This window comes from Panicum hallii, chromosome 8, assembly GCF_002211085.1.
Source record: "Panicum hallii strain FIL2 chromosome 8, PHallii_v3.1, whole genome shotgun sequence".
In the NCBI taxonomy this organism is placed as follows: domain Eukaryota; kingdom Viridiplantae; phylum Streptophyta; class Magnoliopsida; order Poales; family Poaceae; genus Panicum; species Panicum hallii.
Genome location: NC_038049.1, coordinates 15,144,714 through 15,168,036, shown reverse-complemented (window position 1 = coordinate 15,168,036; position 23,323 = coordinate 15,144,714). Strand labels below are relative to the sequence as shown.

Below are 23,323 nucleotides of genomic sequence, written 5' to 3'. Positions count from 1 at the left end.
GGCTGGGAGACAAATGCCTAGAAATCATCGAGTCCGCTGATGTAGTCCTCCACGTCGCCTAGTATTGAGCAGCAGTCGAAGATATCCCAAAGAGAACAGAAGAGTAGAGAAGGCAAGTGTGAGTACACAACTTGTACTCAACAAGTATAACACGAATGATGAGGCTCTACGGTTAGCTGACTCAACTGCATTAGCTTTTAATCTTGGCAAATTTTATTAAAGCTATTTTCTACAAGTGGATGAATTACCATAACCCAAGTTACATAATAATTAATTAAAATTTATCAGGAGTCTACTGAAATCCAATCCAAACCACCAAAGACAAACCCCACTAATCAGACGGAGGATCTGGGCCGCTCATGACCGTGAGCACAGCTAGTATATCAGTTTTACACTCTCGAGAGGTTGCACAGCTTTACCCACAAGTCGTGAGCTACGCTAGTTGTTCATCACACTTCCTTAGGTGAGATGACTACCCAGCGCACTATGAGACCGTTACAAAGGACCACGTTAGTAAGGTGTAACTGCTAAGGATTCTGGATCAGCAACCATGGAGCAAGCCTCGAGGGGGTACAAGCACATAGCACAGACCAAGCCTCGTAGCGCGAGGGCCATAGAAGCTTACCACCCCTCTTGCTCCGCAGGTAAGTTACTCCCAAACCAAAATGACCTAATTAGTAAGCCAAGACCGTCCCATTCCAGTCTTGTGGTTGCGCTGTTGTCCTAGGTTGTCGCTCTATGAACCGGTCCTTATGTAGAGTGGCCAACCAAGCACTAAGCACCGTGCTGGCCCCCTAAACCATGTTTCTAATGAAACATATTTTAATGAGACGTGAGCCGCTCAAGCACACAGCACAGAGGGCCACTCTCAGGATCAAATTGCATATACCATTAACCAAATTCAATTAAAAAGGACCACAAGGTGTGAGAGCGCGGCACCTAGCACAACTAACCAAAATGCAATCCAAGATATTTATGTAAAGGATAAAAGTGGCTAGGAAATCCTTATAGGCACATAGGATTAAAATGCAGTATGAAATTGTATTTAAAAGTGATAGGATGTTCATGTTATACTTGTCTTCCTCAAAGTTCTCCTGCTGCTGCTCAAAGGGCTCTGAAGCTGGCTCCTGGTACTCCTCCGATGGCTCAACGTCTACTCACGATCGTAACGTCCAAGCATGGTCCTCACAGGTACATACATGCAAACAATGGCAAAAGATAAGAAACAGTACAACAATACAATCAAACAGCACACAAAACTGAGCTAAAGCTATTCTACGCATTACGACGGTCGCGTGAGCGCGAAAACCACCTAAAATGGAGCTAAGACGCGAAAACTAGGGCTAAAATAAGGTCTAGGGGCTTTTCTGTAAGAAAAATGAAAGTTCCAGGGGGTTCTGCGCAAAACTAAGGACTTAAATGAAATTAAACTATAGACGCAAGGGCTAACACACCAAAACTCAAGGTCTGGACGGCGGGTTCTATATCTAAGAAGCTTAGGGGTCTAAACGCTAAAAACAGGGCTTATGTGTAATTACTTTTGAACGGGGGTGGACTGCGGGTTGATTCCAAAGAAGCTCAGGGTCCCTTAAGCAAAACTGCCAGGCTGAAGGGGTACCTTCTAGTCTGGGCCATCGGATCTGGATTGGATGGTTCGGACGCGTTTCGGTTCGGACGGTCCGTTCGTAACGGCGGGGTTCGGACGGTCCAATCTGAACACTGTGGATCGTAAGGTCCGATCTGCACGGGGGATCTGATCTGCTGGATCTAGATCTAACGGCTCGGGTTGAAGGGGTACGCAATCTAATCTCACGCGTTCACTTCGGATCGGACGACTAGGTTAAAAGGGCAGCGGTGGCGGCAGAAACATGCCGGCGACCTTGTTCCGCGGCGGTGCGGCTCAGGGTTCGCCGGACTTCACCGTAAACGGTGCTCCGGGGGTCAAATCAACTAGATTTTGGGCTAGGAACGTTCGGCATGACATGCGTAATCCACCAAGGGCATTTGCGGGCCTCGGTGGGGCTCGCCGGTGTGCGGTGCTCTGGCCTAGGGACGGGTTAAGCTTTACAACATCTAGCGCCAAAAGGACCAGGGGAACGTGCTGATGCTCACCGAGGGCTTGGATTGACTGGAGGGGCAGCGCAAGGTGGTCGGCGGCGATGGCAGGCGGTGGAGATGGGGCGGCACTCATGGAGGGGGTGGATGCAGGGCGCCTCCGAGCTCCTGAATCCCACGGCTTGACTCGTGGTGATGCTGTAAAGGTACCACGGGGTTAGGGAGGATGGAAACACACCGGTGGCGATCAATTTCGGTAGAGGCCGAGCTCACCGGCAATGGCGGTCGTGGCAAAACTCGACGGCGAGAGCGAGCTGTGCGTGGCTAGGGTTGCGGTTGCAGTTTAGGGAAGTCACAGGGAAGGCGGCCTGGTGCTTAAGAGGCGGCGGGGGTTCCCTAGGCGTGCGTGCCATGGACTCCACGATGAAAGCGGATCGCGCAACGGATTTGCGCAATCCCGGGCTTTTAGGGCTCGGCTTCTAGAAGGTGAGGGCGCCGGCGGGGCTGGTCAGTGGGCCTCGAGCGTGCGCACTGGGGGCGGAGCGGGGCCACGGGCAGCGAGGGAGCGGCCGGGACGGCGGAGGAGGAACAGAGGAGGTCGGGCACAAGGAAGAAGAAGGAAAGGAGAAGGGGTGCCGACAGGTGGGACCGAGCAGTCAGAGGAAGAGGGAGCGGCCATGGAAATGATCAAGAAAGAAACGGAAATGACTGAGAAAAGAAGGAATGACTAAGAAGAGAAAGAATGACTGAGAAAAGAAGAAATGATTGACCTACTTTCCTATTTCCTTCCTTTTCTTTTTCAAACCAACTCAAATCTATTTGAATTCAACTCAAATTTGAATTCAACTCCTATGCACTCAACCAAATAAAACTTATGCACCATCATGAATGCACAAACATGTTGAACTAAAATAAATTTTAATTCTTGGTGAAATAAATTATAATTATATGCAAGCTAAACAAGGAAAAACCTTAGAAAATTTATTAAAGCCAATTAAACTCATTAATAAAATATGAAATTTACATTAGGGCGTTACAGGGACCTCCTCGAAAAACATCAACACCTAAGGCAATACAAACCACCACACAGGATGTAGGGTATTACGCTCTCAGCGGCTCGAACCTGTCTAAATTATGTGTTCCTTACACTTTCGAGTTCCTGATCTCGGCGACACCCCACCTACATTCTACCATCTTGGAGATATCCCTCGGTGGGCTTGGAGGTTAAACACCAACAAAAATGACATGGAGCTTTATTTTGTGGGTTGATGGTTGAAGTGCTTGCTATCTTCTAGTGTAGAAGCTTAGCATATGGTGGAAACGTGTACGTGATCTTGATCATGGGAGTATGAAATGTATCTCACAAAGGGTCACAACAATTTGACAAAATTTAATGAGATAACAAGTTGCATATGTGGAAGGTTTTCAATATGATCAACATGGCTTTGGATAGGAATTTCATATCATCGAGAAACTTTATTATGTTTTTTGTATTTCCAAAAATTAAATACTCCGGATATCAAGCATCACATAGGAGAAGATCATAGAAACTCTATTCAACCATATCATAGCTCATAAAAACTTAGATTTGGATCATGCTTTTTGCTACCCACAAGTTTCAAGCTTAAGGTTTGATCATTTAGCCAACAAACTCAAAAGTAGGAGAGGAAAAAGTTGTAACTAGGCATATAGAGGAAATTAATAGAGCAACTATTCATCATCTAAATAGAGAAAAATTACACATGCTTACTGCACATAGGAAAGCAAGTAAATATTTTTTTTGTTTTTTCTTAGTTCTGCAAATTTTTGTTTTGTTTTTGTGGCAGAACTGCCTGAATTATTCCGGCTCAAGTGCGCTAATGGTCGCTATACAGCTGGCATTAACTTAACGCACTTCAAATGGAACAATCCGTTGGTCTGTCGGGTCTCCGCCCGATACAACCACGGTTCAACAGGATCGAAGCAGGTCTACCTCGCACGAAGGCGAGTTTACAATCACAGAACAGCTCATCAACTTTTATTTTACAGATATTCAAACATTATTACAAACTAGGTTCGAACTTAGATAAAATTTATACAAACCGTGTTTAGACTGACAAGCCGAATAGCTTGCCCAAAATCACAGCGGAAAGAAAAGAGCACGCGATTACCAACGTCGCGAAGGTTGACACCGTACTCAGCCCAAAGCTCGGTGTCACTCAGGAGGGTCACTGCGAGCCGGGGACGGATCCCACTCCACGGACCAGCCAAAAGGAACAGATGTTGGCCATGCAGGGTTGTCCATGGGATTCTCAAAAGTTAAACCTGAAACAGATACTAGCAAGGCTGAGCATTCTAATACTCAGCAAGGCTTACCCGAGTTTGGGTATACTTTAGCCCGTAACTAGACTCATGAAGGCATTGTAAAGGTTCTGGGTTTATTTTCAGCTGAAAAGCAACAAAGAGTATAACCTACTTTCAAGTTTTAGCTTTCAGATTCTAGCTTGATTAGCCATTCTAGGTAAGCACCTATACTAAACAAGCAAGGTAGAGATTATCATCCATCAAGATTATTCCATCAATAATTACACTTTTTACTCGATGTGGCAGAAGGAATAAGCAGTCTCAATCCTCGTGAGAAGCGGATGATTCTGAATCGAATTTCAACCTTGCAAGATAAACCTAACACACACGCTTGGAATATCCAAAGATCGTTCCAAGCAACCGATTCCCTCATATTTCGGGTTATGGATCAGGGCCACCACAAGCGACTGCAGGACCGTACGCACACCAATTGTGCAGGACATACGTCTGTAGCGCGACTACATGATCCCGTATTCCTGTCTGCCTTGCAGAACGTACTCCCACTCGTCGGTGCGTGTAAACATAAAATAAAAGTCGAGTGGTGGAGACGTGTCCATTTGTCGGGCCATTCGGGTACTAGGCTTACCGCTTACCATATTTCGCGGCATGTGGCTAGTACTTTCAAACACTTAGCCACCACTACCACACATTTCGACCTTACCCACTTTTAACAAAACAGACAGGGTAAACCTTCAGGTCATGATACAGCACATGACCCTGTCCATCATCCTTATAGTGGTTGCAGAATTGTAAACAAGCAACTCCTATATCGCGCGGGTGACAGGAAATCACCCGACTTTTACCGGTCCTATTTAGCAGAGCATCTAAGCGATAAGGACTCGGGTACAATACATTGGATCCCTAAGATTTTATGCAACTAGGGTTTCATTTCAACTCCTAGACGTAATGCAAGATATATAATATAATAATAGAATTGTAATAAATTGAATTACTGGGTATGCATCGGGGCTTGCCTTCTTGAGTGGGGTTGGGGGCAGAAATGTTAGAGACTTCCAAACTTGGGTTTGGGGCTTCAGTTATATCCTCGGCGACGTTTATCGGGTCTTCGGAGAACCCTTGGTCTTGTCCTAAGACCAACTCGTAGTCTCCATCGTCGAGCGTCGTTGACTCTATATGATATGCAACAGTTTATTTGAGATAATGTTTGAGTAAAATATTTCATTTCACGATAAAGTTGCAATCCAATAAATAACACACATGAACTCATGAAACAAGGGGGTTTAAGTTTAAATTTTCATTTATAATTAAGTCATGATTATAGTACGGGATTTATTAAAAACAGGAACTAGAACATTTAAATTTGAAGTCAAATCCTAAGTTTAAATTCAAAACTTAGGAAATAGAATTATAAAGTTTTGAAAATTTTGTTTATATACTAATCATCAACACATTAGGTTATGGTAAAAGATCTAATTAACTAAGCTTAAAGAACATGTTTCACTAATTTAATTTCATTTCAAAATTTGAATTGCCCTAAATTCAAAAGAAGTTGAGCTACAAAACAAAGCTAAGTTTGAAACTTTTACACAAGGTTACACATAGCCTATAGAAGTTACATACTAAAAATCATAAGAAACAAAGTTAAGGTGTAGAAGTTACACACAAAAATACCTCTCAACTTTAGATTTAAAATAGACACAAAAGTATTTTGTTTCATACTAAACTTCATTAGTTAAAGTTGTAGGGTTTGAAATCTAGTTTCCAACAAAACTAGTTTTGCAATTTTTGGATTTTTCTACAATTTATACTGAGTTAAACATGTTTCAGCCATTTGAAAGAAACCTAACTAAAGCTATTTGCAGAAAACCCCCCGGGACTTCTTTCTCCTTCAAACATCCACCCCTCCCTCTCTGCTCTCTTCTTACAGGTGGGACCTCCTTTGCTTCTTCCCCCCCCCCCTGTCCCATGCCCACGGGCCGAGGCACAAGGGTGGCGGCACCGCTCGCCTTGCCGGCGGCGAGCCCGCCTGGCTCCCAGCCCAGGGCCTACAGCCTGCCTAGCCGCCCAAGGCAACTCCTTACCCCCCCCCCTTTTCCCCCTCAAATTGCAGCCCTTCGGTGCAGGACTCGGCCACCCGCAGCTGCAGCTGCTCGGTCACGGCGGCGACCCTGTTCCGGCGACTCCCGAGCCTCCCAGATGTTGGGATCAGCACAAGGAGCATCCACACCCCCTCAGGAACACTCTCAAGCAAGAGGCTACGCCCCGCAGCGGCCGGACCCAAGGTCCCCGCGGCGGCGCCATGGTGCTGTGGTGCATGGCGTCGCAAGCCGCGTTCCTGCCCAAACTACAGCCCCCCAACCCAACCCACGAGTTCTGAAGCACCACAAGCTCACAAACCACTGGGAACATTGCACATCCAGGGCTAAACTCGCTCCTAAGGCAGGGCTCACCGGAGGGGATCGATGGCGGTGCTCAGAACCGAGCCACTGGTTGAAATCCGGCGAGGATAGGTGCTGGTTTGGCTTGAGAAGTGGAGGAATGGTTGGTGGATGGCTTCACACATCTCTGGGCACAAGGAATTGAAGAGGGAAGGAAGGACGGCGACGGAAGCTCGTCGGAATGGCGTGGCACCGCTCGGGAGCGTTTGCTCGACGTGGAAGAGCGAGGGCCAGCCAGCGAGGGTAATGCGACGGTGGGAGGAGGGATCGGGCGACGCGTGGAGAGGGAAAGCAGGAGGTGGATGGCGGCGCCCTGCACGGCGGCGGCCGAGGGGAGGCGCACCGGTGGCAGAAGGAAGCAGCGCAGGGGAGCAGAGGGCAGAAGGGGCTCAGAGGAAGAAGATGAGAGGGGAAAACGTCCAAGGACTCATGTGTAAAATTAAAAAGATCCAAGGACTTCTCTGTAAAGTGAAATTCCCCGTTGATCTAAAGCTCAAATGAAAAAGTGCCCAAAATCAAAGTTTTAGAGTTTTTCAAGATCTATAAAAATGCTTTAGGGCTCAAGTTCAAAAGCTCAAAGTTTGCAGCTTTACAAGATAGGTTTTGGATAAAGGTGAAATTTGAATTACCTTGGTCCTTACCAAAGTGAATTTGATCAAATTTTAAACATATTCGCAAAAGTTCATGGAAGGTCATGATGACTTGTACTCTTACATATTAGCCCTCAAGTAAACATAAGAGTTACTTTTACACATCAATTATTTTACATAAAAGCTCTATGGTTTTTGTTTTAATCACACATAGGTCCCTATCTTTACACCACAAACCCATTTTTCTTAAGATTTAACCTATCTTTTACACCTTCCTTCCTATAAAGATATAAACTTAGCACTTAGTATCACTTTTCTCCTAGGTTTTAGTGCTACCTCCCATTTCACCCAAATAACACTTAAGGACCTATATCTTATAGAAATTACAGATATACCCCTAGCCTTTCTATACTATCCACATATACCATAGCAAGCATACTTATATCATACTAAAACCTAGTGTCCATGTTTTCTAATTACCTGGTCCGTGGAGTGGGATCCGTCCCCGGCTGGCAGTGACCCTCCTGAGTGACACCGAGCTTTGGGCTGAGTACGGTGTCAACCTTCGTGACGTGTGTAATCGCGTGCTCTTTTCTTTCCGCTGTGATTTTGGGCAAGCTATTCGGCTTGTCAGTCTAAACACGGTTTGTATAAATTTTATCTAAGTTCGAACCTGGTTTGTAATAATGTTTGAATATCTGTAAAATAAAAGTTGATGAGCTGTTCTGTGATTGTAAACTCGCCTTCGTGCGAGGTAGACCTGCTTCGATCCTGTTGAACCGTGGTTGTATCGGGCGGAGACCCGACAGACCAACGGATTGTTCCGTTTGAAGTGCATTGAGTTAATGCCAGCTATATAGCGACCATTAGCGCACTTGAGCCGGAATAATTCGGGCGGTTCTGCCACAGCTGGTATCAGAGCTGTAGGTTTACTTTTACATCTGGAAAAGCTCTTAAAAAGTGTTTTCAGGATAAAACTGGTCAACAAATGAGTTTACAAAGTACGATGGATCCGTTAAGGTTGATGCCTAGAACATAAAGCCCTAGGGACTTATATGGGAAATATCAGGTGGCTATTAGTATCTATATATGTATAGATAGTTCTGACTTGCAGCACTACTTCCTGTCAAAATTTAAATTCATGTACAACTCAACCTTACTTTTTGTAACGACACCTACGATCGCGAGGTAAGGAGGTAAGGATCCTCAGCTAACTGGGGAGTTAGCCTTCCCGTCGGTGATGCGAACCGAACGCTGTTTCTCAAGCAGTGGCCTACTTGAGATGCTGCCAATATATCAACTTAGGTTGATCATGTTGGGAGTATATGGTTCGGCGCAGAGTATGGCGATCGCTGTTCATACCCCCGCATTTTGCGATACCCCCGTGAATACATTGTTTCGATAACGTATGTTAACGTTGTCTGTACGGTGGTAATTGTACAGATGCTGTTTCTATAGCGAACAGTATTGTTTGGGGACGCTTTCATGTCGTGCTGCCATGAAAGGTTCATGATATATATATGAGCTCTTCTGCAGGTACACTAACCACAATTAAGAGACCACCATTTATATGCCAAATTCTCCAAGTGTGAGTTTTGGTTAGATACAGTGAAATTTTTAGGCCATACCATTTCTGGTGACTGAATATCCGTCGATCCCAATAAAGTACAGGAAGTGATGGATTGGAAACCTCCCACAACAGTCCATCAGATCCATAGTTTTCTTGGTCTAGCTGGCTATTATCGTCGTTTCATTCCTGACTTTTCCAGAATAGCCAAACCTATGACCGAACTACAAAAGAAAGGTGTTAAATTCGCTTGGGATCAAAAATGCGATGATGCATTCCACATTCTCAGAGATCATCTTACTACTGCTCCAGTTTTGGCTCAACCCGATGTGTCAAAACCTTTTGACATCTATTGTGATGCATCAGGAACTGGACTTGGTTGTGTACTCATGCAAGACCACCAAGTAATTGCATATGCATCACGGGCACTCAGAGTTCATGAACAAAACTATCCTACTCATGATTTCGAACTAGCAGCTGTCATTCATGCCTTGAAAATTTGGAGACATCATCTAATGGGTGCAAAGTGTCATATATATACTGACCACAAAAGCCTCAAATATATCTTTACCCAAGTAGATTTAAATATGAGGCAAAGACGCTGGCTAGAACTAATCAAGGATTATGATTTAGAGGTACATTATCATCCAGGCAAGGCCAATGTCATTGCAGATGCACTCAGTCGCAAAGCACATTGTTCTTGCTTATATTTTGAAGCTTTCAACAAAACTCTTTGTTGGGAAATGAGAAAGCTTAACCTAGAAATCGTGCCCCAAGGTGACTTGAACCATCTCTCAGTTGAAGCCACACTTAGGGATGACATTGTTCTAGCTCAGCAGCACAGTAAGGGAGTTGGAATTATTAAACAGAAGATGACCCAAGGGGAAGGAAAATATAAATGCTTCCGAGAAGACCCAGAAGGAGTTTTATGGTTCAACGAATGTATTGTTATACCCAAGGACCATAAGCTCCGTAGACAGATAATGGACGAAGCCCACCTATCCAAATTTTATATACACCCTGGCAGTACGAAGATGTACCAAGATCTGAAATGAAAGTTTTGGTGGACTCGTATGAGACGAGAAATCGCCAGGTATGTCTTAGAATGTGATATCTGCCAAAGAGTCAAAGCCAGTCATCTGAAAACTACTGGTATTCTTCAACCTCTACCTATTCCCTCTTAGAAGTGGGAAGACATTAGTATGGACTTTATTGTTAGTTTGCCTAATACTTCTCTGAGACATGACTCCATTTGGGTAATCGTTGATCGATTAACCAAAACTACACATTTCCTTCCTGTGCACACTACATATAATGCCAAGAAATATGCCGAGATTTACTTGGATCAGATTGTTCGTCTTTATGGCATACCTAAGACAATCATTTTCGATCGTGGAACACTATTCGTCGCTCGGTTCTTGGAACAACTCAAAGATGCTCTTGGAACTAACTTAATTCGAAGCTCTGCGTATCATCCTCAGACAGATGGACAGACCGAAAGGGTAAATCAGATTTTGGAAGATATGCTCAGAGCCTGCGTCCTTCAATATGACAAGAACTGGGACAAATGTCTGTCATTGGCAGAGTTCTCATACAACAATAGCTATCAGAGCAGTCTTAAGATGGCCCCATTTGAAGCATTGTACAGTCGCCGTTGCAGAACCCCTATGAGTTGGTCACAGACCGGAGAACGTAGGATTTTTGGACCCGACCTAGTTATTGAAGCAGAGAATAAGGTAAAAGTTATACAGGATAATCTAAAGGAAGCTCAATCTCGGCCTGATATACGAAGAAGACCATTGCAATTTCAAGTCGGAGACTTCGTATATCTTCGAGTATCTCCTACCCAAGGTATTCAAAGGTTCGGCGTAAAAGGGAAACTTGCTCCTCGATACATCAGACCCTTTGAAATCCTTGAAATCTGTGAACCCATAGCTTATTGTCTTCAACTTCCTTCTCAACTAGCGGCCATCCATAATATCTTCCATGTATCTCAACTCAGGAAATGTGTCAAGATTCCTACTGAAATCATCGATCCTCAGACTATCGAGGTTGAAGCTGACCTAACGTATACAGAACATCCAATCAAAGTGCTAGACACCAAAGAAAGGAGTACTAGAAGGGAAACCATTAGGATGTACAAGATTCAGTGGAACCATCACACAGAAGAAGAAGCAACATGGGAAACTGAGTCTTATCTTCAGCATAATTTCCCAGACTTCTTCCAAGCCAACTTCCGAAATTAATCATCCAAATTCCTCTATTCCGGAATCTCGGGACGAGATTCTTTTTAGGGGGGAAGGCTGTGACATTCAGGTAATTAGAAAACATGGACACTAGGTTTTAGTATGATATAAGTATGCTTGCTATGGTATATGTGGATAGTACAGAAAGGCTAGGGGTATTTCTGTAATTTCTATAAGATATAGGTCCTTAAGTGTTATTTGGGTGAAATGGGAGGTAGCACTAAAACCTAGGATAAAAGTGATACTAAGTGCTAAGTTTATATCTTTATAGGAAGGAAGGTGTAAAAGATAGGTTAAATCTTAAGAAAAATGGGTTTGTGGTGTAAAGATAGGGACCTATGTGTGATTAAAACAAAAACCATAGGGCTTTTATGTAAAATAATTGATGTGTAAAAGTAACTCTTATGTTTACTTGAGGGCTAATATGTAAGAGTACAAGTCATCATGACCTTCCATGAACTTTTGCGAATATGTTTAAAATTTGATCAAATTCACTTTGGTAAGGACCAAGGTAATTCAAATTTCACCTTTATCCAAAACCTATCTTGTAAAGCTGCAAACTTTGAGCTTTTGAACTTGAGCCCTAAAGCATTTTTATAGATCTTGAAAAACTCTAAAACTTTGATTTTGGGCACTTTTTCATTTGAGCTTTAGATCAATGGAGAATTTCACTTTACAGAGAAGTCCTTGGATCTTTTTAATTTTACACATGAGTCCTTGGACGTTTCCCCTCTCATCTTCTTCCTCTGAGCCCCTTCTGCCCTCTGCTCCCCTGCGCTGCTTCCTTCTGCCGCCGGTGCGCCTCCCCTCGGCCGCCGCCGTGCAGGGCGCCGCCATCCACCTCCTGCTTTCCCTCTCCACGCGTCGCCCGGTCCCTCCTCCCACCGTCGCATTACCCTCGCTGGCTGGCCCTCGCTCTTCCACGTCGAGCAAACGCTCCCGAGCGGTGCCACGCCATTCTGACGAGCTTCCGTCGCCGTCCTTCCTTCCCTCTTCAATTCCTTGTGCCCAGAGATGTGTGAAGCCATCCACCAACCATTCCTCCACTTCTCAAGCCAAACCAGCACCTATCCTCGCCGGATTTCAACCAGTGGCTCGGTTCTGAGCACCGCCATCGATCCCCTCCGGTGAGCCCTGCCTTAGGAGCGAGTTTAGCCCTGGATGTGCAATGTTCCCAGTGGTTTGTGAGCTTGTGGTGCTTCAGAACTCGTGGGTTGGGTTGGGGGGCTGTAGTTTGGGCAGGAACGCGGCTTGCGACGCCGTGCACCACAGCACCATGGCGCCGCCGCGGGGACCTTGGGTCCGGCCGCTGCGGGGCGTAGCCTCTTGCTTGAGAGTGTTCCTGAGGGGGTGTGGATGCTCCTTGTGCTGATCCCAACATCTGGGAGGCTCGGGAGTCGCCGGAACAGGGTCGCCGCCGTGACCGAGTAGCTGCAGCTGCGGGTGGCCGAGTCCTGCACCGAAGGGCTGCAATTTGAGGGGGAAAAGGGGGGGGGTAAGGAGTTGCCTTGGGCGGCTAGGCAGGCTGTAGGCCCTGGGCTGGGAGCCAGGCGGGCTCGCCGCCGGCAAGGCGAGCGGTGCCGCCACCCTTGTGCCTCGGCCCGTGGGCATGGGACGGGGGGGGGGGGGGGAAGAAGCAAAGGAGGTCCCACCTGTAAGAAGAGAGCAGAGAGGGAGGGGTGGATGTTTGAAGGAGAAAGAAGTCCCGGGGGGTTTTCTGCAAATAGCTTTAGTTAGGTTTCTTTCAAATGGCTGAAACATGTTTAACTCAGTATAAATTGTAGAAAAATCCAAAAATTGCAAAACTAGTTTTGTTGGAAACTAGATTTCAAACCCTACAACTTTAACTAATGAAGTTTAGTATGAAACAAAATACTTTTGTGTCTATTTTAAATCTAAAGTTGAGAGGTATTTTTGTGTGTAACTTCTACACCTTAACTTTGTTTCTTATGATTTTTAGTATGTAACTTCTATAGGCTATGTGTAACCTTGTGTAAAAGTTTCAAACTTAGCTTTGTTTTGTAGCTCAACTTCTTTTGAATTTAGGGCAATTCAAATTTTGAAATGAAATTAAATTAGTGAAACATGTTCTTTAAGCTTAGTTAATTAGATCTTTTACCATAACCTAATGTGTTGATGATTAGTATATAAATAAATTTTTCAAAACTTTATAATTCTATTTCCTAAGTTTTGAATTTAAACTTAGGATTTGAATTCAAATTTAAATGTTCTAGTTCCTGTTTTTAATAAATCCCGTATTATAATCATGACTTAATTATAAATGAAAATTTAAAATTAAACCCCCTTGTTTCATGAGTTCATGTGTGTTATTTATTGGATTGCAACTTTATCGTGAAATGAAATATTTTACTCAAACACTATCTCAAATAAACTGTTGCATATCATATAGAGTCAACGACGCTCGACGACGGAGACTACGAGTTGGTCTTAGGACAAGACCAAGGTTTCTCCGAAGACCCGATAAACGTCGCCGAGGATATAACTGAAGCTCCGAACCCAAGTTTGGAAGTCTCTGACATTTCTGCCCCCAACCCCACTCAAGAAGGCATACCCCGATGCATACCCAGTAATTCAATTTATTACAATTCTATTATTATATTATATATCTTGCATTACGTTTAGGAGTTGAAATGAAACCCTAGTTGCATAAAATCTTAGGGATCCAATGTATTGTACCCGAGTCCTTATCGCTTAGATGCTCTGCTAATAGGACCGGTAAAAGTCGGGTGATTTCCTGTCACCCGCGCGATATAGGAGTTGCTTGTTTACAATTCTGCAACCACTATAAGGATGATGGACAGGGTCATGTGCTGTATCATGACCTGAAGGTTTACCCTGTCTGTTTTGTTAAAAGTGGTTAAGGTCGAAATGTGTGGTAGTGGTGGCTAAGTGTTTGAAAGTACTAGCCACATGCCACGAAATATGGTAAGCGGTAAGCCTAGTACCCGAATGGCCCGACAAATGGACACGTCTCCACCACTCGACTTTTATTTTATGTTTACACGCACCGATGAGTGGGAGTACGTTCTGCAAGGCAGACAGGAATACAGGATCATGTAGTCGTGCTACAGACATATGTCCTGCACAATTGGTGTGCGTATGGTCCTGCAGTCGCTTGTGGTGGCCCCGATCCATAACCTGGAATATGAGGGAAACGGTTGCTTGGAACGATCTTTGGATATTCCAAGCGTGTGTGTTAGGTTTACCTTGCAAGGTTGAAATTCGATTCAGAATCGTCCGCTTCTCACGAGGATTGAGACTGCTTATTCCTTCTGCCACATCGAGTAAAAAGTGTAATTATTGATGGAATAATCTTGATGGATGATAATCTCTACCTTGCTTGTTTAGTATAGGTGCTTACCTAGAATGGCTAATCAAGCTAGAATCTGAAAGCTAAAATTTGAAAGTAGGTTATACTCTTTGTTGCTTTTCAGCTGAAAATAAACCCAGAACCTTTACAATGCCTTCATGAGTCTAGTTACGGGCTAAAGTATACCCAAACTCGGGTAAGCCTTGCTGAGTATTAGAATGCTCAGCCTCGCTAGTATCTGTTTTAGGTTTAACTTTCGAGAATCCCATGGACAACCCTGCATGGCCAACGTCTGTTCCTTTTGGCTGGTCCGTGGAGTGGGATCCGTCCCCGGCTGGCAGTGACCCTCCTGAGTGACACCAAGCTTTGGGCTGAGTATGATGTCAACCTTCGCGACGTGTGTAATTGCGTGCTCTTTTCTTTCCGCTGTGATTTTGGGCAAGCTATTCAGCTTGTCAGTCTAAACACGGTTTGTATAAATTTTATCTAAGTTCGAACCTGGTTTGTAATAATGTTTGAATATCTGTAAAATAAAAGTTGATGAGCTGTTCTGTGATTGTAAACTCGCCTTCGTGCGAGGTAGACCTGCTTCGATCCTGTTGAACCGTGGTTGTATCGGGCGGAGACCCGACAGACCAACGGATTGTTCCGTTTGAAGTGCGTTGAGTTAATGCCAGCTGTATAGCGACCATTAGCGCACTTGAGCCGGAATAATTCAGGCGGTTCTGCCACAGTTTTATGCATATATGAAACCGGTAAAGGATATAAGATACAAGATACCCTCACTGATGCTGGTTGGGGTTGTACCTCGCCCAATGTAAGTAAGCCCTCCACTCCTCCTACTGCTGTAGCTGCCTCTGCTCCATGGCATGGATCCTCTTGTCCGTGTGTGGCTGCCGTTGATCTGGATGTGCTGGTTCAGCGACTCATCAATATCGTTGTCCTGGACCCTGAGCTCGCCTATCTGCTGGGTGAGGGAGCTGAAGTTTCGGGTCGAGGCCGTATGTCATGCGAGGTGCGGGATCCCGCTGGAGCTGGAGCTGGTGGACCAGCGCCCTTGGGCCTGCCGTGCCCACTCTTCGGTGCTGGCACTCTGCCATGACGATCCACCTGCCTCATGTGGATAGGGTGGCTTAAGGCTGTGAAGGTGGTGTGGCTTCCCTTTTGTCCTTGCTTCTTGTTATCCTGCTAGGTAAGCCAGAAAAACTATGCCTACGGGCCTCCTCTTATGGAACAAGAGGGAAGGTTAGCGAGTGGCAGTTATACAAATAGAACCCCGCGTTTGGTAATGGAATCTCATCTGCATAGCCAAGAGAGAAAAAAAATCAAAAAGTCATTCGGGCCTTTCATGAGTGTATGACCCTAGATCATATAAGACTCGTCAATAAGAGCATGCTAATCCTCAATGAAGGGAATAACATTCCCATCTAAGACACCAATGCTTGAAGCGATGCAAGTAATCAAAGAAGTACATCAATAGGATCCGTCAAGGGAGAGATTTTGATCTTGTTGACCATGGCGTATAAATCATTAACTCATCATTGCGCATGGCCCGAACATCATCCCTGGGAAAAGAGTCATGGCCAACCACTTGTGCATCAAACGGAGAGTTGGATTTTGAATATCATTGCACTGTGGTGCAACTTGCCATGGACAACTTGACCCGAAATCAAACCCCAAAAATCATGGCGATTAAAATTGCGGCAAGCTTGTTCAAGGGAAATTGGCAAGCGCACTCTAAAACTAAGGTGGTGACTCAAAAATTTCCAAATAAGATAGTATTCGTTTCCAAAAAGCTGGAAAGAAACACTGTCACCCACCTCCCGAAGAGTGCAAAGAAACTAGATGGTGAGGAGACAAGAACCGTTCTCCTCAACGGGCACAAAACCATCCCATCCAACCACATGCCAAACACGAGCAAAGTCCATGTTCATACCTATTTTCTCAAGGAGGTCCGAGTCGAAAGCTTTGGTATGACCAAAGTCCCGATGCTTGAGGATGTCGTAGGCTTGTCGCTAGCGGTCATCTCGCAGGTCGAGGTAGGGGTGTTGAAACGAACCGGGTTCTCGGGGCAATAAATCAACTCCCTGTACCATTGTGATAGTCTCAAAATTATACGCTATCATGTACAAAACTCATTTCAGGAGGATACCACAGTCATACATAGCATTTAAGGTCAAACATGGATTTAATTATTACATAATCCAAATGGATTGTAGTACGAGGTCCATTACAAGCCCCTTGGGCTAAATTGAAGCAAAGGGAAATTGAAAGCGGTAGCTAGGCTTCAAGGCTTTCCTTCATTTGGGTGATCCTGAGCAGACTTGAGTGTAGCACGGGCCTTAATCGTACCATCCGTCACCATTGGGGTCGAACTCCAGGTCGGATTCTGCTAGGTCCGCGTCACCATCCGTATACAAGTTTTAAGGTGGACTATGCTAAAGGTATAACAAAGCAAGGAATAAAGCTGGATTTTCTATGCAAAAGCAGCGATTCCTGGTAGAATATCATCCAATCTCCGAACTCGGGCCGTCTCGGCATCCCGAGTTCCCACACACTTGATTTTGTTGTTCAGCGACAAAAATCTAAGTGCGGGGGAGGTTTGAAAGTATCTCATAATAAGTTCCTCTCTTAATTCTATCTTGGTTTAGAGCTGAAGTACTCTTGAATCTTGCTTTAAAAAACATTTGAATTTTAATAAAGTTTAGAGCTCCATGGTTCTTAAAACCATAGAACTATTATTTTATTTTCATCGTGTTGTGAATAAAGTAAGGAACAAGAAAAAGTGTGGGGAGATGTCTCGGAGTTTTGACGCACATAGGCTCGAGATCACCCACAGACATGTGCACAAGACCAAAACAACTAGCACGCAAATGGTGCTCTCTGATCACATACTTCAAGTTTGATTTGCTTGCATAAATGCTATTCTTTGCTGAGCCTGAATTTGTGAATCATCTCCTAGGCAACCCATAATATTTAAGTGACTGTACAGGGAGATATGGTTTGATTAAAGAATTCTTACTTGATCTGCTTATATGTCTGGGAGATTTTATGTCAAAAAGGAAATCCTTCATAGCTTTACAAATTTCTTGCGTTTTTTCTAACAAAGTCATATGTCAAGCTTCATGAAATAAACCGTTTACATGTGTCTTATTTTCACATTAAGTTTTGTCAAATCTTGCGATTCTAGTGGGATACTTTTCATACTTTTTTTATCAAGTATATATTAAGATCTCTAGGACTGGCTCACTGACCGTAAAAAGAATATCTTCTTCGAATCAAATGAATTTACACCGCAAAAATAATGAATATCTTCTTTGAATCAACTGAATTTACAGTAACCACACTACAGTTCAAATAGCTTCTAGTGAGTGCCCCGTTCAAATAACGAAAAATTGAAACTGAAAATATCAAAAAAACTAAATCAACTACTCAAATCAAATAATAATCAAGAAATTTATTAAGAGATCAAAAATTTAGATTTGTTTTAGTTTCGGGATCAGATGGTAAACGCTGTGAGTGCCCTGTTGTCGTAACAGGCTTATTTTGGAGCAGGCACCCCTCTCGCAGTGAAAAATGCGAGCTTTTACCACTCATCATGTCCCTTTAACTGCCTGAAGGATCATGCTTCGGCAAGGGGCACCGGTTCACCATTTTATGCCATTCCCCTGCTCGCCGTCCTCCGAAGTCAACCGATGTGGGACTAAACAAACACTCCCGTTCCCTGCTTAGACGAATTCGCTTCCTAACGACGACGACAGGTGATTAGCAGCTGAGTGGGCTTCAAAGCCTTGGGCTACTACGCCTCGTCGAGTTGGGCCTAGCCCACTCGGTCTTTGGCAAATGGCAAAGCCCTCTCATCTCTCTCTCGTTAGCACACCCAGGCACCGCAGTCCGCAGGCCCACAGCAACGTCGTCCTCCAAAAACGGCGGCCGTCGAGATGCCGCCGCCACCGCCGGCCGCCTCTCGGCCCTCCTCCGCCGGTGCGGCGTCTGGCGCGGCGCTTTCCCCGGGCGCGCAGCTCCACGCCCAGGACCTGGTCGGTGGCCGTCTTCCGGATGCCACCCTGGACACGACCCCGTCCTGCTCTGCTGCCGCTGCGGTGTTCGATGCAATGCCCTCGCCGTCCATGCGCGCGTACAACGTCCTGCTGGCGGCATCTCCTCCCGTGGCGGCGCTGGAGATCCTCGCGCGCCTCCTCGGGGCGGGACACCGGCCCGACAGGTACGCCGTTCCCGCCGTGCTCCGTGCGCCGACAGAACTGCGGGACGCGGGTTGTTGGCGCCGGACTCCACGGCTTCGCTGTCCGGCTCGGGGTTGCTAGAGAATGTTGTTATTTCCGGTGTGCTGCTGGAGATGTACGCCAAGGCTCGGATGTTGGATGATGCTGTTGGAGTGTTAGGCCCTGGATCTTTTCATGAGGGGGAAGGGTGTGGCCGTGAACATGGCCAGTGATCTACGGAGCAGGCTCATTGTCTGTGCAAAGGAAGGGGAGCTGATGATGGGCCTGGGGATATCCATGGCAGGATGGTGCCTGGTTGTAGTTGGGTTGATGTGAAGGGAAGAGCCCATTAGCCTTCCGTGCTACTTGAGGTGGCGGATGCTCTGGGTTTTAGATCGGTTACTCAAGAATATGGGAGCTTCAGAATCTGAAGACGAACATCTAAGCATGTACGGTGAGCTAATTGTCCACTGAATTCGTGATGGTCAGGTATTGACAGAGTCAGATTGGTTTGAGGATAAAGCAACTGACCTTTCTTGATTGCTGGCATGCTTCAAAATAAAAAAAAAAATGATGTGCAGCAAGGAATTCTATGTGCTGGTCTGCCAATGTTGGAGGACCTCGAACCTTTAATGATCACAGAGTGCCATGCTGAATCATGAAGTGCTAAGGTGGGAGAATTAAGGGTGAATGGGTGATTCATTAAAGGCAACAAATGTCTGCTCTAATTCGACTGCAACGGCAGTAGCACTAGCACTAGTGTCTTATGCCATTGAACTGCACAGCAGGTGGCTCAAACCAAGTGATTCTGAACATTGTGATAATATGAGAGTAAAGAGAACTGATAAACTTCTCCAAACGGCAGCTCACAATTAGTCAATGAGTCAATTAGAGCAATGGTAATTCTCTATTGGTAAGCGGTAGTCAGAGTTTCAATGCGATATTGGTAAGCTTAATTAACTCCAAATTGCTTTGCCAGGCACCTTTGCTGGCACCGTCCAGCAGTGGCTTTGGCCTGAATCCACTTCATGACAACAATTTAGTACTGCAGAGAACAAAGATTGTTTTTCCTAGTTATTACTGCCATCTTTTGGCCTTCTGGGAGCAAGGAGACGTCCAGCTTCCAAGCTGTGTGCTCTCTCCAGGTATTAACCTACCATTTCATTGCATTCTTCATGCCCTCCAATGCAGATAAGCCTCTTATTAATTTATTATCTTACTCCAGATGCAGATTTACTCTCTGGACCATGTGGTTTTGCACACTGATCGAGCAGAATTTGTTCAGAAAAAATAACTCTAGTCAAGGAAAGGAATTGTCTCTGCCGACTGAAACTATTGTTAATCGAGCTTAACACAGCATTGACAAGGCAACTTTACTGCAGAATTTTGTATCTTGTCCTGAAAATAGAGCCTATGGATCAATATTCAAGTTGTTACATTCACTGAAAATAAGATTAATTGCATAACATGTCAGGTCTAGCATTAGCAGAAACACTAACCCTCAAGTACAATAAGCATTATAACAGTTGAATTAGATATCTTATCAGTGAGTGACCCTTTTCCATCCTTTACAATGAATGACTCTTCCATCCTTTATAATGAACGACTATTCCTGAACTATTTTGGTGTAGTTGCCATGGCAAATTGCACAATATGCTCCATGACATAGGTGCTTAAACCATTGCTCTATGTTCCAGACTTCAGTATTGCAATCTGATGATGTATGTAAATGCGATAATCACTATACTTGGAAGTGTTATTTTTCTTCTCCTTATGAAGAATAAAGAACTTATTGAGCACCCTAGGGATCTTTATGAACTAATCTGCTGTAGCAAAACTGAAAAAAGCCTAAGCTTCTTTTTTCTATCATGAGCTTCTTTTCTAGGAACACTTAATGAGTGGATTTGTTGTGTTTGGTAGTCTTGTCCGAGTATAATTGATAGAAATAGCTTAAGAATCTAGTCTGGCTGTGCAGATGGCACCATGTGAGATGCACCCCTCACTGCTGTGAAGATCAGAAAGTTGCCATACTCTGTCACCAAACCTCCAACCTTGAATCAAAAAACATAGATATCTCCATGAAGTATTAGAAGTTTATGGATAAATTTTGATCCGACAGATAATATATTGCATATAGGCATACTAGGTAGTTTTTATCTAGTTATGATCAACTTCAGTTACCATTACCCGATAAATTTTCCCTGATGATATACTTTCCCTTTTGCATTGCACCTCTATGTGTATTCCAAATGTGTTTAATTGAAGCATTAGCTTGAGCCATGTTAGCTCTTGTTGCATCCGTTTTACCAATACTTTGTGAATCCAAATTTTGTTACCTGATTTTGATCTTATCTGCTGATATTTGTAAAAATGATTTCCCTTAGAGATATTAACTTGAAACCTAGCACTTACTGATCTATTATTTCATACCCTATTACTAAAATAGCACAAGAGGTGTTTCAATCTACCTCATAGAGCTCAAGATGTCAGATTTTCTCTATTGAACTATGATAGGAGTCGCATATATATATTTTTTTTGTGAAAAGAAATAGGGTGCTTAAATTGAACTATCACTATAAATATGTCACAATGTTTCACTCATAATACCAAATTTATCTAAATAGCAACTTCCCTAACTTTAATCATGGAATCTTCGTGTAACTTAACGTGGATTGATTATTGCCATTACTAGTAGATGACTTGTAGGAACTGTATTTATGATTGCTGAACCGTGCCTATCTATATGCTCATCTCTCCCTGCATGTATTTGCTATATGTGGAGGATAAAGGAATACGTAGTGGGGTCGGCCTGTAGATTCAGCTAGTCGATATGAAAACAAGATTGATGAAAGCATGCATTATGTAAGTTCCATGTAATGTTAGTGCTCAACTGTAAGGTGTATCGACTCACTGAAGGTGACTTTGAAATTTGGAGGAAGGACAGCCCCAAAAGCTGCCGAACATAATTTTCTCCAAGTTGCCGAGTGGATAATATGCTTCGTAGCTCGATCAAACCCAGATAGAGCCATTGGTGAATTAGACCACCTTTAGCTATGTTGTAACCTTTTGGAAAGGTTGCACAGTAGCCAAAGCATAGCTTTAATTATGATGGCATACTGTTGTAAGTTGTAACTTAACCTCAAGGATGCAAGAACTGTATGTTGTGCAGAACATGTGTCTCTGGTAGCAGAAACATTCCAGATATCACTGTCTCTCGCTGACTTCCATTCATCAAAAGTCATGGACCGCAACATGTATCCAAGTGATCGAGCCGCCAAAGCCACACCTGCACATTTCATTGCAATGTCCCTTCCTATATGCTCTAACTGCTCTTTGCAATCTTTAGATTCAAAGGCACTCTTTTGGTTTATTATAGTCCAGCACATGTCATTTGTCAATGGAGCTAGTTTGTGTGGTTGAATGGTACAAAGTTCCTTTGCTATGCCTTCGTCGCGTGTGGTTACTACGACCACCACTTTGCTGCCTTCTCCAATCCTTAGCATAGCCCTCAAATCTTCCAGTTGACATTCATTTTCGTTATCCCTCCACATGCCATCTAATCTAAAACAACCAGAACCTTCTTACCAGCTAGTAGCTCTTGAAGACGCTTATTTATCATCTGCTTTTCAGCTATTTAACTGTTGCCATTAGATACTTGTGAAATTATAGAGTTGCCAATCTTTTTCAAGACGAAGGCCTGGGACACATATACCCATACCCGAGAGTAATCATTGAACTGGGCATCACTGAAAACTAGTTTTGCCAAGGTTGTCTTGCCGATGCCTCCAAAGCTATATATAGGAAGGATGGTGATCTCTTGTGCCAGGTTCTCAGACAAGGAAGCCAATATTTTCTGTTTCTCTTCCGTCCTCCCTACGATTAGTGCTTCTTCAACAGCCGATGATGTCTCCCGCAGATCAGTAACTTTTTCAACGTTGGTTGTACTGCCAGGCGTGAAACTGAAATCCTTGTGTTGTCTTGTGATCTCCTCCAAATTTCTTCGCATTGCCTTCATCTTATTGGCCATTTTAATCTTGGGGCCAATCGTGAGACAGGGGAACATAGGTACCAACTGCAAGAATTTTTGTATGCTTGTCAGCACACTGGGAATAATATTAATAACCTTCATGGTTCCTAAACCAGCAGTGAGGTAAAGAAGATTCTCAGATTCAAAAACCTGACGAACAAGTATGCCAGCACAAAGTTGTGGCAAACTAGAAACACTCCTTTTAAGTTCCATTCCGCGTCTTCAATTTTTCTCCAATACAAGATATGATTTTTTTGACAAAAATATAAGACATGTTTCCACTCAAAACACATTAAGCCATCTTTCCCGAGCCATATATGTAATCATTAATTAGTTATGTTTTAACAACAACAATGATTAAGTTGGAGACGCTAATTAAAATATAGAGATATATCTATTTATACCTTGTCAGATCCGAGGCTACGGGACTGTGCACATGACGTACATATTCTAGGATAAGGGATGGTACATGGCACACGCCCTACATCAGTTGTAATACTCGTACCGTAGTAGAACTAGTCGGAATAGAAGGAAACTACCCG

General features: G+C 44.1%; 1 long non-coding RNA gene, 1 other non-coding gene and 1 pseudogene across 2 annotated transcripts; 1 reads left to right on the top strand and 2 right to left on the bottom strand.

The window, feature by feature from the left end:
• Positions 1–18,026: 18,026 nt before the first annotated feature.
• LOC112872482 lies at positions 18,027–18,136 on the bottom strand. Its single transcript, XR_003224677.1, has one exon. It is a non-coding gene; the product is annotated as a small nucleolar RNA Z279/snoR105/snoR108 (small nucleolar RNA).
• A 321-nt stretch (positions 18,137–18,457) lies between these two features.
• LOC112903023 lies at positions 18,458–20,371 on the top strand. Its single transcript, XR_003230712.1, has 2 exons — positions 18,458–19,899; positions 19,980–20,371. It is a non-coding gene; the product is annotated as an uncharacterized LOC112903023 (long non-coding RNA).
• A 687-nt stretch (positions 20,372–21,058) lies between these two features.
• Positions 21,059–22,994, bottom strand: LOC112903636 (annotated as a pseudogene).
• Between the last annotated feature and the right edge of the window lie 329 nt (positions 22,995–23,323).